Source organism: Crinia signifera, chromosome 6, assembly GCF_055691185.1.
Source record: "Crinia signifera chromosome 6, ASM5569118v1, whole genome shotgun sequence".
In the NCBI taxonomy this organism is placed as follows: Eukaryota; Metazoa; Chordata; class Amphibia; order Anura; family Myobatrachidae; genus Crinia; species Crinia signifera.
In genome coordinates this window covers 218386085-218402365 of record NC_139222.1, presented here as the reverse complement: position 1 = coordinate 218402365, position 16281 = coordinate 218386085, and the positions used below count along the sequence as shown (strand labels likewise).

The 16281-nt window shown below is 45.8% G+C and overlaps 11 non-coding genes across 11 annotated transcripts; all 11 read right to left on the bottom strand.

Annotated features, from left to right (window-relative positions):
• Positions 1 to 359: 359 nt before the first annotated feature.
• LOC146012580 (U2 spliceosomal RNA) lies at positions 360 to 550 on the bottom strand. The gene has a single exon (XR_014445738.1). It is a non-coding gene; the product is annotated as a U2 spliceosomal RNA (small nuclear RNA).
• Positions 551 to 1924: 1374 nt separating this feature from the next.
• On the bottom strand, positions 1925 to 2115 carry LOC146012579 (U2 spliceosomal RNA). Its single transcript, XR_014445737.1, has one exon. It is a non-coding gene; the product is annotated as a U2 spliceosomal RNA (small nuclear RNA).
• Positions 2116 to 3489: 1374 nt separating this feature from the next.
• LOC146012520 (U2 spliceosomal RNA) lies at positions 3490 to 3680 on the bottom strand. The gene has a single exon (XR_014445681.1). It is a non-coding gene; the product is annotated as a U2 spliceosomal RNA (small nuclear RNA).
• A 1374-nt stretch (positions 3681 to 5054) lies between these two features.
• LOC146012519 (U2 spliceosomal RNA) lies at positions 5055 to 5245 on the bottom strand. The gene has a single exon (XR_014445680.1). It is a non-coding gene; the product is annotated as a U2 spliceosomal RNA (small nuclear RNA).
• Positions 5246 to 6619: 1374 nt separating this feature from the next.
• Positions 6620 to 6810, bottom strand: LOC146012518 (U2 spliceosomal RNA). Its single transcript, XR_014445679.1, has one exon. It is a non-coding gene; the product is annotated as a U2 spliceosomal RNA (small nuclear RNA).
• Positions 6811 to 8184: 1374 nt separating this feature from the next.
• LOC146012517 (U2 spliceosomal RNA) lies at positions 8185 to 8375 on the bottom strand. The gene has a single exon (XR_014445678.1). It is a non-coding gene; the product is annotated as a U2 spliceosomal RNA (small nuclear RNA).
• A 1374-nt stretch (positions 8376 to 9749) lies between these two features.
• Positions 9750 to 9940, bottom strand: LOC146012516 (U2 spliceosomal RNA). Its single transcript, XR_014445677.1, has one exon. It is a non-coding gene; the product is annotated as a U2 spliceosomal RNA (small nuclear RNA).
• A 1374-nt stretch (positions 9941 to 11314) lies between these two features.
• On the bottom strand, positions 11315 to 11505 carry LOC146012515 (U2 spliceosomal RNA). Its single transcript, XR_014445676.1, has one exon. It is a non-coding gene; the product is annotated as a U2 spliceosomal RNA (small nuclear RNA).
• Positions 11506 to 12880: 1375 nt separating this feature from the next.
• On the bottom strand, positions 12881 to 13071 carry LOC146012512 (U2 spliceosomal RNA). The gene has a single exon (XR_014445674.1). It is a non-coding gene; the product is annotated as a U2 spliceosomal RNA (small nuclear RNA).
• A 1374-nt stretch (positions 13072 to 14445) lies between these two features.
• On the bottom strand, positions 14446 to 14636 carry LOC146012578 (U2 spliceosomal RNA). Its single transcript, XR_014445736.1, has one exon. It is a non-coding gene; the product is annotated as a U2 spliceosomal RNA (small nuclear RNA).
• Positions 14637 to 16010: 1374 nt separating this feature from the next.
• Positions 16011 to 16201, bottom strand: LOC146012588 (U2 spliceosomal RNA). Its single transcript, XR_014445746.1, has one exon. It is a non-coding gene; the product is annotated as a U2 spliceosomal RNA (small nuclear RNA).
• Positions 16202 to 16281: the final 80 nt, after the last annotated feature.

Here is a 16281-nt window from a genome sequence, read left to right as displayed (position 1 = left end):
CGTAGGTAAGTCACATAGTGTTTGCCTATTTTTTGGGAGGTCGCAGCGATTGATAAGTCATTTAATTTAGGCAGGCTTCCGGTCTTTTGGCTAGGCCGCATATGCTGATATCAAGTGTAGTGTCACGTAAAAATATTTAACTGCCTCGATTCCAGAAAGTACAATTCAAGGAGTCAAGAAATAGTCACAAAATGATACACTGGAGGCAGGATTTCAAAGTATTTATGCACAAGGGTTAAACCTTGAAGCAGCAAATGCATGCATTTCTAAATACAAAGTTAGTACAAAGGTGCACAAACAATTGATACTCCAAATTAAGTGCCAGGAATGGAAATAGTCTTTTTTTGGATAACAGATTAGGAAGGTGCACCGGTCCTGGAAGTACTGCAATACCAGGTCAATGCGTGGAGTGGACAGAGCAAGCTCTTCTTCCATCTCCCTGTTCTAAAAATCCATTTAATATATGGCCCCCAGATAGGGGGCGTATCAGATATTAAACTGATAAGAACAGATGCTACACTTGATCTTAGCCAAAAGGCCGAGAAGCGATAACCCGAATGGGGTCCCAGCAAAGCGCGCGAACCGGAATTCGGCCACCAACACTGGTGCAGAAGAGATCAGCACCACGGACACATCTAACACACACACATCACTTCTATGTCGTTGCAGTCTGAAAGATACCTGGCTGTACGGCAGGTGTGAATAGGACTTGAAGTGCTGGACAGGGACCGGAGGACGAGTAGCCATCCAACTGATTTTGTGATTAGGTCGTCGGCGGGCGGGCAGGGTGCCTCAGCTGGGTAGGAGGCCAAATTTGCATGTGCTCCGCCCCGTCTGTTGACGTCGCGTCAACAGACACACACCCACTAGGCAGACGACCAACAGGCAAGCAGCAGCAGCCAGCTGTCTCCTCGCTCTTTGCTGCTGCATGCCTGTGTCCCTGACGAACTGCTGCTGAGTAAATCAATCAGCTAGCTGCTGCAGAGGAGAAGGAGGAATCTTGCACAATCAGGTGCAATGACGGCTTTCCTGTTTTGAGCCCATTCAGCAGCAGTAGTAGACAGTCAGATGGACAGGCATTCATGTGGCAGGACCCTTTGTGTGACATCACAATCTGCCCTCTATGACATCACAAGCTGCTCACTCGGAATCCGGCGGAACCTGACAGCCAGACAGTCACTTGGAACAGACAGGCAGACAGGACAGTCATGTGTAGGTGAGCTGGGTGGGCCAATGTTTTCTTTTATTGGCAGTTACCACCCAAATGATGGTCCGAAGAAGGTAAGTGATACTTTTTCTAAATCCCCCTCTCAATGATCATCAATTGTTGGGCTCGGCAAAAAAAAATGGAAGAGGAAAAAAAATTCCCAAAACAAAAGAGAGGAAAGAGGAAAAAAATTTCCCAAAACAAAAGAGAGAGAAAAGAGAGCGCAAAAAGAAAAGAAAAAAAATATAAGAGATCAAGAATGAAAAAGCAAAAAAAAAACCAAGCCATTTCAAATGGAGAGGGAGGGGGGTCCAAAAATGCCATTGCTGTGATCCAGTTGATGTTTCCGTGGAAAGATCGTAGGTAAGTCACATAGTGTTTGCCTATTTTTTGGGAGGTCGCAGCGATTGATAAGTCATTTAATTTAGGCAGGCTTCCGGTCTTTTGGCTAGGCCGCATATGCTGATATCAAGTGTAGTGTCACGTAAAAATATTTAACTGCCTCGATTCCAGAAAGTACAATTCAAGGAGTCAAGAAATAGTCACAAAATGATACACTGGAGGCAGGATTTCAAAGTATTTATGCACAAGGGTTAAACCTTGAAGCAGCAAATGCATGCATTTCTAAATACAAAGTTAGTACAAAGGTGCACAAACAATTGATACTCCAAATTAAGTGCCAGGAATGGAAATAGTCTTTTTTTGGATAACAGATTAGGAAGGTGCACCGGTCCTGGAAGTACTGCAATACCAGGTCAATGCGTGGAGTGGACAGAGCAAGCTCTTCTTCCATCTCCCTGTTCTAAAAATCCATTTAATATATGGCCCCCAGATAGGGGGCGTATCAGATATTAAACTGATAAGAACAGATGCTACACTTGATCTTAGCCAAAAGGCCGAGAAGCGATAACCCGAATGGGGTCCCAGCAAAGCGCGCGAACCGGAATTCGGCCACCAACACTGGTGCAGAAGAGATCAGCACCACGGACACATCTAACACACACACATCACTTCTATGTCGTTGCAGTCTGAAAGATACCTGGCTGTACGGCAGGTGTGAATAGGACTTGAAGTGCTGGACAGGGACCGGAGGACGAGTAGCCATCCAACTGATTTTGTGATTAGGTCGTCGGCGGGCGGGCAGGGTGCCTCAGCTGGGTAGGAGGCCAAATTTGCATGTGCTCCGCCCCGTCTGTTGACGTCGCGTCAACAGACACACACCCACTAGGCAGACGACCAACAGGCAAGCAGCAGCAGCCAGCTGTCTCCTCGCTCTTTGCTGCTGCATGCCTGTGTCCCTGACGAACTGCTGCTGAGTAAATCAATCAGCTAGCTGCTGCAGAGGAGAAGGAGGAATCTTGCACAATCAGGTGCAATGACGGCTTTCCTGTTTTGAGCCCATTCAGCAGCAGTAGTAGACAGTCAGATGGACAGGCATTCATGTGGCAGGACCCTTTGTGTGACATCACAATCTGCCCTCTATGACATCACAAGCTGCTCACTCGGAATCCGGCGGAACCTGACAGCCAGACAGTCACTTGGAACAGACAGGCAGACAGGACAGTCATGTGTAGGTGAGCTGGGTGGGCCAATGTTTTCTTTTATTGGCAGTTACCACCCAAATGATGGTCCGAAGAAGGTAAGTGATACTTTTTCTAAATCCCCCTCTCAATGATCATCAATTGTTGGGCTCGGCAAAAAAAAATGGAAGAGGAAAAAAAATTCCCAAAACAAAAGAGAGGAAAGAGGAAAAAAATTTCCCAAAACAAAAGAGAGAGAAAAGAGAGCGCAAAAAGAAAAGAAAAAAAATATAAGAGATCAAGAAAGAAAAAGCAAAAAAAAAACCAAGCCATTTCAAATGGAGAGGGAGGGGGGTCCAAAAATGCCATTGCTGTGATCCAGTTGATGTTTCCGTGGAAAGATCGTAGGTAAGTCACATAGTGTTTGCCTATTTTTTGGGAGGTCGCAGCGATTGATAAGTCATTTAATTTAGGCAGGCTTCCGGTCTTTTGGCTAGGCCGCATATGCTGATATCAAGTGTAGTGTCACGTAAAAATATTTAACTGCCTCGATTCCAGAAAGTACAATTCAAGGAGTCAAGAAATAGTCACAAAATGATACACTGGAGGCAGGATTTCAAAGTATTTATGCACAAGGGTTAAACCTTGAAGCAGCAAATGCATGCATTTCTAAATACAAAGTTAGTACAAAGGTGCACAAACAATTGATACTCCAAATTAAGTGCCAGGAATGGAAATAGTCTTTTTTTGGATAACAGATTAGGAAGGTGCACCGGTCCTGGAAGTACTGCAATACCAGGTCAATGCGTGGAGTGGACAGAGCAAGCTCTTCTTCCATCTCCCTGTTCTAAAAATCCATTTAATATATGGCCCCCAGATAGGGGGCGTATCAGATATTAAACTGATAAGAACAGATACTACACTTGATCTTAGCCAAAAGGCCGAGAAGCGATAACCCGAATGGGGTCCCAGCAAAGCGCGCGAACCGGAATTCGGCCACCAACACTGGTGCAGAAGAGATCAGCACCACGGACACATCTAACACACACACATCACTTCTATGTCGTTGCAGTCTGAAAGATACCTGGCTGTACGGCAGGTGTGAATAGGACTTGAAGTGCTGGACAGGGACCGGAGGACGAGTAGCCATCCAACTGATTTTGTGATTAGGTCGTCGGCGGGCGGGCAGGGTGCCTCAGCTGGGTAGGAGGCCAAATTTGCATGTGCTCCGCCCCGTCTGTTGACGTCGCGTCAACAGACACACACCCACTAGGCAGACGACCAACAGGCAAGCAGCAGCAGCCAGCTGTCTCCTCGCTCTTTGCTGCTGCATGCCTGTGTCCCTGACGAACTGCTGCTGAGTAAATCAATCAGCTAGCTGCTGCAGAGGAGAAGGAGGAATCTTGCACAATCAGGTGCAATGACGGCTTTCCTGTTTTGAGCCCATTCAGCAGCAGTAGTAGACAGTCAGATGGACAGGCATTCATGTGGCAGGACCCTTTGTGTGACATCACAATCTGCCCTCTATGACATCACAAGCTGCTCACTCGGAATCCGGCGGAACCTGACAGCCAGACAGTCACTTGGAACAGACAGGCAGACAGGACAGTCATGTGTAGGTGAGCTGGGTGGGCCAATGTTTTCTTTTATTGGCAGTTACCACCCAAATGATGGTCCGAAGAAGGTAAGTGATACTTTTTCTAAATCCCCCTCTCAATGATCATCAATTGTTGGGCTCGGCAAAAAAAAATGGAAGAGGAAAAAAAATTCCCAAAACAAAAGAGAGGAAAGAGGAAAAAAATTTCCCAAAACAAAAGAGAGAGAAAAGAGAGCGCAAAAAGAAAAGAAAAAAAATATAAGAGATCAAGAAAGAAAAAGCAAAAAAAAAACCAAGCCATTTCAAATGGAGAGGGAGGGGGGTCCAAAAATGCCATTGCTGTGATCCAGTTGATGTTTCCGTGGAAAGATCGTAGGTAAGTCACATAGTGTTTGCCTATTTTTTGGGAGGTCGCAGCGATTGATAAGTCATTTAATTTAGGCAGGCTTCCGGTCTTTTGGCTAGGCCGCATATGCTGATATCAAGTGTAGTGTCACGTAAAAATATTTAACTGCCTCGATTCCAGAAAGTACAATTCAAGGAGTCAAGAAATAGTCACAAAATGATACACTGGAGGCAGGATTTCAAAGTATTTATGCACAAGGGTTAAACCTTGAAGCAGCAAATGCATGCATTTCTAAATACAAAGTTAGTACAAAGGTGCACAAACAATTGATACTCCAAATTAAGTGCCAGGAATGGAAATAGTCTTTTTTTGGATAACAGATTAGGAAGGTGCACCGGTCCTGGAAGTACTGCAATACCAGGTCAATGCGTGGAGTGGACAGAGCAAGCTCTTCTTCCATCTCCCTGTTCTAAAAATCCATTTAATATATGGCCCCCAGATAGGGGGCGTATCAGATATTAAACTGATAAGAACAGATACTACACTTGATCTTAGCCAAAAGGCCGAGAAGCGATAACCCGAATGGGGTCCCAGCAAAGCGCGCGAACCGGAATTCGGCCACCAACACTGGTGCAGAAGAGATCAGCACCACGGACACATCTAACACACACACATCACTTCTATGTCGTTGCAGTCTGAAAGATACCTGGCTGTACGGCAGGTGTGAATAGGACTTGAAGTGCTGGACAGGGACCGGAGGACGAGTAGCCATCCAACTGATTTTGTGATTAGGTCGTCGGCGGGCGGGCAGGGTGCCTCAGCTGGGTAGGAGGCCAAATTTGCATGTGCTCCGCCCCGTCTGTTGACGTCGCGTCAACAGACACACACCCACCAGGCAGACGACCAACAGGCAAGCAGCAGCAGCCAGCTGTCTCCTCGCTCTTTGCTGCTGCATGCCTGTGTCCCTGACGAACTGCTGCTGAGTAAATCAATCAGCTAGCTGCTGCAGAGGAGAAGGAGGAATCTTGCACAATCAGGTGCAATGACGGCTTTCCTGTTTTGAGCCCATTCAGCAGCAGTAGTAGACAGTCAGATGGACAGGCATTCATGTGGCAGGACCCTTTGTGTGACATCACAATCTGCCCTCTATGACATCACAAGCTGCTCACTCGGAATCCGGCGGAACCTGACAGCCAGACAGTCACTTGGAACAGACAGGCAGACAGGACAGTCATGTGTAGGTGAGCTGGGTGGGCCAATGTTTTCTTTTATTGGCAGTTACCACCCAAATGATGGTCCGAAGAAGGTAAGTGATACTTTTTCTAAATCCCCCTCTCAATGATCATCAATTGTTGGGCTCGGCAAAAAAAAATGGAAGAGGAAAAAAAATTCCCAAAACAAAAGAGAGGAAAGAGGAAAAAAATTTCCCAAAACAAAAGAGAGAGAAAAGAGAGCGCAAAAAGAAAAGAAAAAAAATATAAGAGATCAAGAAAGAAAAAGCAAAAAAAAAACCAAGCCATTTCAAATGGAGAGGGAGGGGGGTCCAAAAATGCCATTGCTGTGATCCAGTTGATGTTTCCGTGGAAAGATCGTAGGTAAGTCACATAGTGTTTGCCTATTTTTTGGGAGGTCGCAGCGATTGATAAGTCATTTAATTTAGGCAGGCTTCCGGTCTTTTGGCTAGGCCGCATATGCTGATATCAAGTGTAGTGTCACGTAAAAATATTTAACTGCCTCGATTCCAGAAAGTACAATTCAAGGAGTCAAGAAATAGTCACAAAATGATACACTGGAGGCAGGATTTCAAAGTATTTATGCACAAGGGTTAAACCTTGAAGCAGCAAATGCATGCATTTCTAAATACAAAGTTAGTACAAAGGTGCACAAACAATTGATACTCCAAATTAAGTGCCAGGAATGGAAATAGTCTTTTTTTGGATAACAGATTAGGAAGGTGCACCGGTCCTGGAAGTACTGCAATACCAGGTCAATGCGTGGAGTGGACAGAGCAAGCTCTTCTTCCATCTCCCTGTTCTAAAAATCCATTTAATATATGGCCCCCAGATAGGGGGCGTATCAGATATTAAACTGATAAGAACAGATACTACACTTGATCTTAGCCAAAAGGCCGAGAAGCGATAACCCGAATGGGGTCCCAGCAAAGCGCGCAAACCGGAATTCGGCCACCAACACTGGTGCAGAAGAGATCAGCACCACGGACACATCTAACACACACACATCACTTCTATGTCGTTGCAGTCTGAAAGATACCTGGCTGTACGGCAGGTGTGAATAGGACTTGAAGTGCTGGACAGGGACCGGAGGACGAGTAGCCATCCAACTGATTTTGTGATTAGGTCGTCGGCGGGCGGGCAGGGTGCCTCAGCTGGGTAGGAGGCCAAATTTGCATGTGCTCCGCCCCGTCTGTTGACGTCGCGTCAACAGACACACACCCACTAGGCAGACGACCAACAGGCAAGCAGCAGCAGCCAGCTGTCTCCTCGCTCTTTGCTGCTGCATGCCTGTGTCCCTGACGAACTGCTGCTGAGTAAATCAATCAGCTAGCTGCTGCAGAGGAGAAGGAGGAATCTTGCACAATCAGGTGCAATGACGGCTTTCCTGTTTTGAGCCCATTCAGCAGCAGTAGTAGACAGTCAGATGGACAGGCATTCATGTGGCAGGACCCTTTGTGTGACATCACAATCTGCCCTCTATGACATCACAAGCTGCTCACTCGGAATCCGGCGGAACCTGACAGCCAGACAGTCACTTGGAACAGACAGGCAGACAGGACAGTCATGTGTAGGTGAGCTGGGTGGGCCAATGTTTTCTTTTATTGGCAGTTACCACCCAAATGATGGTCCGAAGAAGGTAAGTGATACTTTTTCTAAATCCCCCTCTCAATGATCATCAATTGTTGGGCTCGGCAAAAAAAAATGGAAGAGGAAAAAAAATTCCCAAAACAAAAGAGAGGAAAGAGGAAAAAAATTTCCCAAAACAAAAGAGAGAGAAAAGAGAGCGCAAAAAGAAAAGAAAAAAAATATAAGAGATCAAGAAAGAAAAAGCAAAAAAAAACCCAAGCCATTTCAAATGGAGAGGGAGGGGGGTCCAAAAATGCCATTGCTGTGATCCAGTTGATGTTTCCGTGGAAAGATCGTAGGTAAGTCACATAGTGTTTGCCTATTTTTTGGGAGGTCGCAGCGATTGATAAGTAATTTAATTTAGGCAGGCTTCCGGTCTTTTGGCTAGGCCGCATATGCTGATATCAAGTGTAGTGTCACGTAAAAATATTTAACTGCCTCGATTCCAGAAAGTACAATTCAAGGAGTCAAGAAATAGTCACAAAATGATACACTGGAGGCAGGATTTCAAAGTATTTATGCACAAGGGTTAAACCTTGAAGCAGCAAATGCATGCATTTCTAAATACAAAGTTAGTACAAAGGTGCACAAACAATTGATACTCCAAATTAAGTGCCAGGAATGGAAATAGTCTTTTTTTGGATAACAGATTAGGAAGGTGCACCGGTCCTGGAAGTACTGCAATACCAGGTCAATGCGTGGAGTGGACAGAGCAAGCTCTTCTTCCATCTCCCTGTTCTAAAAATCCATTTAATATATGGCCCCCAGATAGGGGGCGTATCAGATATTAAACTGATAAGAACAGATACTACACTTGATCTTAGCCAAAAGGCCGAGAAGCGATAACCCGAATGGGGTCCCAGCAAAGCGCGCGAACCGGAATTCGGCCACCAACACTGGTGCAGAAGAGATCAGCACCACGGACACATCTAACACACACACATCACTTCTATGTCGTTGCAGTCTGAAAGATACCTGGCTGTACGGCAGGTGTGAATAGGACTTGAAGTGCTGGACAGGGACCGGAGGACGAGTAGCCATCCAACTGATTTTGTGATTAGGTCGTCGGCGGGCGGGCAGGGTGCCTCAGCTGGGTAGGAGGCCAAATTTGCATGTGCTCCGCCCCGTCTGTTGACGTCGCGTCAACAGACACACACCCACTAGGCAGACGACCAACAGGCAAGCAGCAGCAGCCAGCTGTCTCCTCGCTCTTTGCTGCTGCATGCCTGTGTCCCTGACGAACTGCTGCTGAGTAAATCAATCAGCTAGCTGCTGCAGAGGAGAAGGAGGAATCTTGCACAATCAGGTGCAATGACGGCTTTCCTGTTTTGAGCCCATTCAGCAGCAGTAGTAGACAGTCAGATGGACAGGCATTCATGTGGCAGGACCCTTTGTGTGACATCACAATCTGCCCTCTATGACATCACAAGCTGCTCACTCGGAATCCGGCGGAACCTGACAGCCAGACAGTCACTTGGAACAGACAGGCAGACAGGACAGTCATGTGTAGGTGAGCTGGGTGGGCCAATGTTTTCTTTTATTGGCAGTTACCACCCAAATGATGGTCCGAAGAAGGTAAGTGATACTTTTTCTAAATCCCCCTCTCAATGATCATCAATTGTTGGGCTCGGCAAAAAAAAATGGAAGAGGAAAAAAAATTCCCAAAACAAAAGAGAGGAAAGAGGAAAAAAATTTCCCAAAACAAAAGAGAGAGAAAAGAGAGCGCAAAAAGAAAAGAAAAAAAATATAAGAGATCAAGAAAGAAAAAGCAAAAAAAAAACCAAGCCATTTCAAATGGAGAGGGAGGGGGGTCCAAAAATGCCATTGCTGTGATCCAGTTGATGTTTCCGTGGAAAGATCGTAGGTAAGTCACATAGTGTTTGCCTATTTTTTGGGAGGTCGCAGCGATTGATAAGTCATTTAATTTAGGCAGGCTTCCGGTCTTTTGGCTAGGCCGCATATGCTGATATCAAGTGTAGTGTCACGTAAAAATATTTAACTGCCTCGATTCCAGAAAGTACAATTCAAGGAGTCAAGAAATAGTCACAAAATGATACACTGGAGGCAGGATTTCAAAGTATTTATGCACAAGGGTTAAACCTTGAAGCAGCAAATGCATGCATTTCTAAATACAAAGTTAGTACAAAGGTGCACAAACAATTGATACTCCAAATTAAGTGCCAGGAATGGAAATAGTCTTTTTTTGGATAACAGATTAGGAAGGTGCACCGGTCCTGGAAGTACTGCAATACCAGGTCAATGCGTGGAGTGGACAGAGCAAGCTCTTCTTCCATCTCCCTGTTCTAAAAATCCATTTAATATATGGCCCCCAGATAGGGGGCGTATCAGATATTAAACTGATAAGAACAGATACTACACTTGATCTTAGCCAAAAGGCCGAGAAGCGATAACCCGAATGGGGTCCCAGCAAAGCGCGCGAACCGGAATTCGGCCACCAACACTGGTGCAGAAGAGATCAGCACCACGGACACATCTAACACACACACATCACTTCTATGTCGTTGCAGTCTGAAAGATACCTGGCTGTACGGCAGGTGTGAATAGGACTTGAAGTGCTGGACAGGGACCGGAGGACGAGTAGCCATCCAACTGATTTTGTGATTAGGTCGTCGGCGGGCGGGCAGGGTGCCTCAGCTGGGTAGGAGGCCAAATTTGCATGTGCTCCGCCCCGTCTGTTGACGTCGCGTCAACAGACACACACCCACTAGGCAGACGACCAACAGGCAAGCAGCAGCAGCCAGCTGTCTCCTCGCTCTTTGCTGCTGCATGCCTGTGTCCCTGACGAACTGCTGCTGAGTAAATCAATCAGCTAGCTGCTGCAGAGGAGAAGGAGGAATCTTGCACAATCAGGTGCAATGACGGCTTTCCTGTTTTGAGCCCATTCAGCAGCAGTAGTAGACAGTCAGATGGACAGGCATTCATGTGGCAGGACCCTTTGTGTGACATCACAATCTGCCCTCTATGACATCACAAGCTGCTCACTCGGAATCCGGCGGAACCTGACAGCCAGACAGTCACTTGGAACAGACAGGCAGACAGGACAGTCATGTGTAGGTGAGCTGGGTGGGCCAATGTTTTCTTTTATTGGCAGTTACCACCCAAATGATGGTCCGAAGAAGGTAAGTGATACTTTTTCTAAATCCCCCTCTCAATGATCATCAATTGTTGGGCTCGGCAAAAAAAAATGGAAGAGGAAAAAAAATTCCCAAAACAAAAGAGAGGAAAGAGGAAAAAAATTTCCCAAAACAAAAGAGAGAGAAAAGAGAGCGCAAAAAGAAAAGAAAAAAAAATATAAGAGATCAAGAAAGAAAAAGCAAAAAAAAACCAAGCCATTTCAAATGGAGAGGGAGGGGGGTCCAAAAATGCCATTGCTGTGATCCAGTTGATGTTTCCGTGGAAAGATCGTAGGTAAGTCACATAGTGTTTGCCTATTTTTTGGGAGGTCGCAGCGATTGATAAGTCATTTAATTTAGGCAGGCTTCCGGTCTTTTGGCTAGGCCGCATATGCTGATATCAAGTGTAGTGTCACGTAAAAATATTTAACTGCCTCGATTCCAGAAAGTACAATTCAAGGAGTCAAGAAATAGTCACAAAATGATACACTGGAGGCAGGATTTCAAAGTATTTATGCACAAGGGTTAAACCTTGAAGCAGCAAATGCATGCATTTCTAAATACAAAGTTAGTACAAAGGTGCACAAACAATTGATACTCCAAATTAAGTGCCAGGAATGGAAATAGTCTTTTTTTGGATAACAGATTAGGAAGGTGCACCGGTCCTGGAAGTACTGCAATACCAGGTCAATGCGTGGAGTGGACAGAGCAAGCTCTTCTTCCATCTCCCTGTTCTAAAAATCCATTTAATATATGGCCCCCAGATAGGGGGCGTATCAGATATTAAACTGATAAGAACAGATACTACACTTGATCTTAGCCAAAAGGCCGAGAAGCGATAACCCGAATGGGGTCCCAGCAAAGCGCGCGAACCGGAATTCGGCCACCAACACTGGTGCAGAAGAGATCAGCACCACGGACACATCTAACACACACACATCACTTCTATGTCGTTGCAGTCTGAAAGATACCTGGCTGTACGGCAGGTGTGAATAGGACTTGAAGTGCTGGACAGGGACCGGAGGACGAGTAGCCATCCAACTGATTTTGTGATTAGGTCGTCGGCGGGCGGGCAGGGTGCCTCAGCTGGGTAGGAGTCCAAATTTGCATGTGCTCCGCCCCGTCTGTTGACGTCGCGTCAACAGACACACACCCACTAGGCAGACGACCAACAGGCAAGCAGCAGCAGCCAGCTGTCTCCTCGCTCTTTGCTGCTGCATGCCTGTGTCCCTGACGAACTGCTGCTGAGTAAATCAATCAGCTAGCTGCTGCAGAGGAGAAGGAGGAATCTTGCACAATCAGGTGCAATGACGGCTTTCCTGTTTTGAGCCCATTCAGCAGCAGTAGTAGACAGTCAGATGGACAGGCATTCATGTGGCAGGACCCTTTGTGTGACATCACAATCTGCCCTCTATGACATCACAAGCTGCTCACTCGGAATCCGGCGGAACCTGACAGCCAGACAGTCACTTGGAACAGACAGGCAGACAGGACAGTCATGTGTAGGTGAGCTGGGTGGGCCAATGTTTTCTTTTATTGGCAGTTACCACCCAAATGATGGTCCGAAGAAGGTAAGTGATACTTTTTCTAAATCCCCCTCTCAATGATCATCAATTGTTGGGCTCGGCAAAAAAAAATGGAAGAGGAAAAAAAATTCCCAAAACAAAAGAGAGGAAAGAGGAAAAAAATTTCCCAAAACAAAAGAGAGAGAAAAGAGAGCGCAAAAAGAAAAGAAAAAAAATATAAGAGATCAAGAAAGAAAAAGCAAAAAAAAAAACCAAGCCATTTCAAATGGAGAGGGAGGGGGGTCCAAAAATGCCATTGCTGTGATCCAGTTGATGTTTCCGTGGAAAGATCGTAGGTAAGTCACATAGTGTTTGCCTATTTTTTGGGAGGTCGCAGCGATTGATAAGTCATTTAATTTAGGCAGGCTTCCGGTCTTTTGGCTAGGCCGCATATGCTGATATCAAGTGTAGTGTCACGTAAAAATATTTAACTGCCTCGATTCCAGAAAGTACAATTCAAGGAGTCAAGAAATAGTCACAAAATGATACACTGGAGGCAGGATTTCAAAGTATTTATGCACAAGGGTTAAACCTTGAAGCAGCAAATGCATGCATTTCTAAATACAAAGTTAGTACAAAGGTGCACAAACAATTGATACTCCAAATTAAGTGCCAGGAATGGAAATAGTCTTTTTTTGGATAACAGATTAGGAAGGTGCACCGGTCCTGGAAGTACTGCAATACCAGGTCAATGCGTGGAGTGGACAGAGCAAGCTCTTCTTCCATCTCCCTGTTCTAAAAATCCATTTAATATATGGCCCCCAGATAGGGGGCGTATCAGATATTAAACTGATAAGAACAGATACTACACTTGATCTTAGCCAAAAGGCCGAGAAGCGATAACCCGAATGGGGTCCCAGCAAAGCGCGCGAACCGGAATTCGGCCACCAACACTGGTGCAGAAGAGATCAGCACCACGGACACATCTAACACACACACATCACTTCTATGTCGTTGCAGTCTGAAAGATACCTGGCTGTACGGCAGGTGTGAATAGGACTTGAAGTGCTGGACAGGGACCGGATGACGAGTAGCCATCCAACTGATTTTGTGATTAGGTCGTCGGCGGGCGGGCAGGGTGCCTCAGCTGGGTAGGAGGCCAAATTTGCATGTGCTCCGCCCCGTCTGTTGACGTCGCGTCAACAGACACACACCCACTAGGCAGACAACCAACAGGCAAGCAGCAGCAGCCAGCTGTCTCCTCGCTCTTTGCTGCTGCATGCCTGTGTCCCTGACGAACTGCTGCTGAGTAAATCAATCAGCTAGCTGCTGCAGAGGAGAAGGAGGAATCTTGCACAATCAGGTGCAATGACGGCTTTCCTGTTTTGAGCCCATTCAGCAGCAGTAGTAGACAGTCAGATGGACAGGCATTCATGTGGCAGGACCCTTTGTGTGACATCACAATCTGCCCTCTATGACATCACAAGCTGCTCACTCGGAATCCGGCGGAACCTGACAGCCAGACAGTCACTTGGAACAGACAGGCAGACAGGACAGTCATGTGTAGGTGAGCTGGGTGGGCCAATGTTTTCTTTTATTGGCAGTTACCACCCAAATGATGGTCCGAAGAAGGTAAGTGATACTTTTTCTAAATCCCCCTCTCAATGATCATCAATTGTTGGGCTCGGCAAAAAAAAATGGAAGAGGAAAAAAAATTCCCAAAACAAAAGAGAGGAAAGAGGAAAAAAATTTCCCAAAACAAAAGAGAGAGAAAAGAGAGCGCAAAAAGAAAAGAAAAAAAATATAAGAGATCAAGAATGAAAAAGCAAAAAAAAAACCAAGCCATTTCAAATGGAGAGGGAGGGGGGTCCAAAAATGCCATTGCTGTGATCCAGTTGATGTTTCCGTGGAAAGATCGTAGGTAAGTCACATAGTGTTTGCCTATTTTTTGGGAGGTCGCAGCGATTGATAAGTCATTTAATTTAGGCAGGCTTCCGGTCTTTTGGCTAGGCCGCATATGCTGATATCAAGTGTAGTGTCACGTAAAAATATTTAACTGCCTCGATTCCAGAAAGTACAATTCAAGGAGTCAAGAAATAGTCACAAAATGATACACTGGAGGCAGGATTTCAAAGTATTTATGCACAAGGGTTAAACCTTGAAGCAGCAAATGCATGCATTTCTAAATACAAAGTTAGTACAAAGGTGCACAAACAATTGATACTCCAAATTAAGTGCCAGGAATGGAAATAGTCTTTTTTTGGATAACAGATTAGGAAGGTGCACCGGTCCTGGAAGTACTGCAATACCAGGTCAATGCGTGGAGTGGACAGAGCAAGCTCTTCTTCCATCTCCCTGTTCTAAAAATCCATTTAATATATGGCCCCCAGATAGGGGGCGTATCAGATATTAAACTGATAAGAACAGATGCTACACTTGATCTTAGCCAAAAGGCCGAGAAGCGATAACCCGAATGGGGTCCCAGCAAAGCGCGCGAACCGGAATTCGGCCACCAACACTGGTGCAGAAGAGATCAGCACCACGGACACATCTAACACACACACATCACTTCTATGTCGTTGCAGTCTGAAAGATACCTGGCTGTACGGCAGGTGTGAATAGGACTTGAAGTGCTGGACAGGGACCGGAGGACGAGTAGCCATCCAACTGATTTTGTGATTAGGTCGTCGGCGGGCGGGCAGGGTGCCTCAGCTGGGTAGGAGGCCAAATTTGCATGTGCTCCGCCCCGTCTGTTGACGTCGCGTCAACAGACACACACCCACTAGGCAGACGACCAACAGGCAAGCAGCAGCAGCCAGCTGTCTCCTCGCTCTTTGCTGCTGCATGCCTGTGTCCCTGACGAACTGCTGCTGAGTAAATCAATCAGCTAGCTGCTGCAGAGGAGAAGGAGGAATCTTGCACAATCAGGTGCAATGACGGCTTTCCTGTTTTGAGCCCATTCAGCAGCAGTAGTAGACAGTCAGATGGACAGGCATTCATGTGGCAGGACCCTTTGTGTGACATCACAATCTGCCCTCTATGACATCACAAGCTGCTCACTCGGAATCCGGCGGAACCTGACAGCCAGACAGTCACTTGGAACAGACAGGCAGACAGGACAGTCATGTGTAGGTGAGCTGGGTGGGCCAATGTTTTCTTTTATTGGCAGTTACCACCCAAATGATGGTCCGAAGAAGGTAAGTGATACTTTTTCTAAATCCCCCTCTCAATGATCATCAATTGTTGGGCTCGGCAAAAAAAAATGGAAGAGGAAAAAAAATTCCCAAAACAAAAGAGAGGAAAGAGGAAAAAAATTTCCCAAAACAAAAGAGAGAGAAAAGAGAGCGCAAAAAGAAAAGAAAAAAAATATAAGAGATCAAGAAAGAAAAAGCAAAAAAAAAACCAAGCCATTTCAAATGGAGAGGGAGGGGGGTCCAAAAATGCCATTGCTGTGATCCAGTTGATGTTTCCGTGGAAAGATCGTAGGTAAGTCACATAGTGTTTGCCTATTTTTTGGGAGGTCGCAGCGATTAATAAGTCATTTAATTTAGGCAGGCTTCCGGTCTTTTGGCTAGGCCGCATATGCTGATATCAAGTGTAGTGTCACGTAAAAATATTTAACTGCCTCGATTCCAGAAAGTACAATTCAAGGAGTCAAGAAATAGTCACAAAATGATACACTGGAGGCAGGATTTCAAAGTATTTATGCACAAGGGTTAAACCTTGAAGCAGCAAATGCATGCATTTCTAAATACAAAGTTAGTACAAAGGTGCACAAACAATTGATACTCCAAATTAAGTGCCAGGAATGGAAATAGTCTTTTTTTGGATAACAGATTAGGAAGGTGCACCGGTCCTGGAAGTACTGCAATACCAGGTCAATGCGTGGAGTGGACAGAGCAAGCTCTTCTTCCATCTCCCTGTTCTAAAAATCCATTTAATATATGGCCCCCAGATAGGGGGCGTATCAGATATTAAACTGATAAGAACAGACACTACACTTGATCTTAGCCAAAAGGCCGAGAAGCGATAACCCGAATGGGGTCCCAGCAAAGCGCGCGAACCGGAATTCGGCCACCAACACTGGTACAGAAGAGATCAGCACCACGGA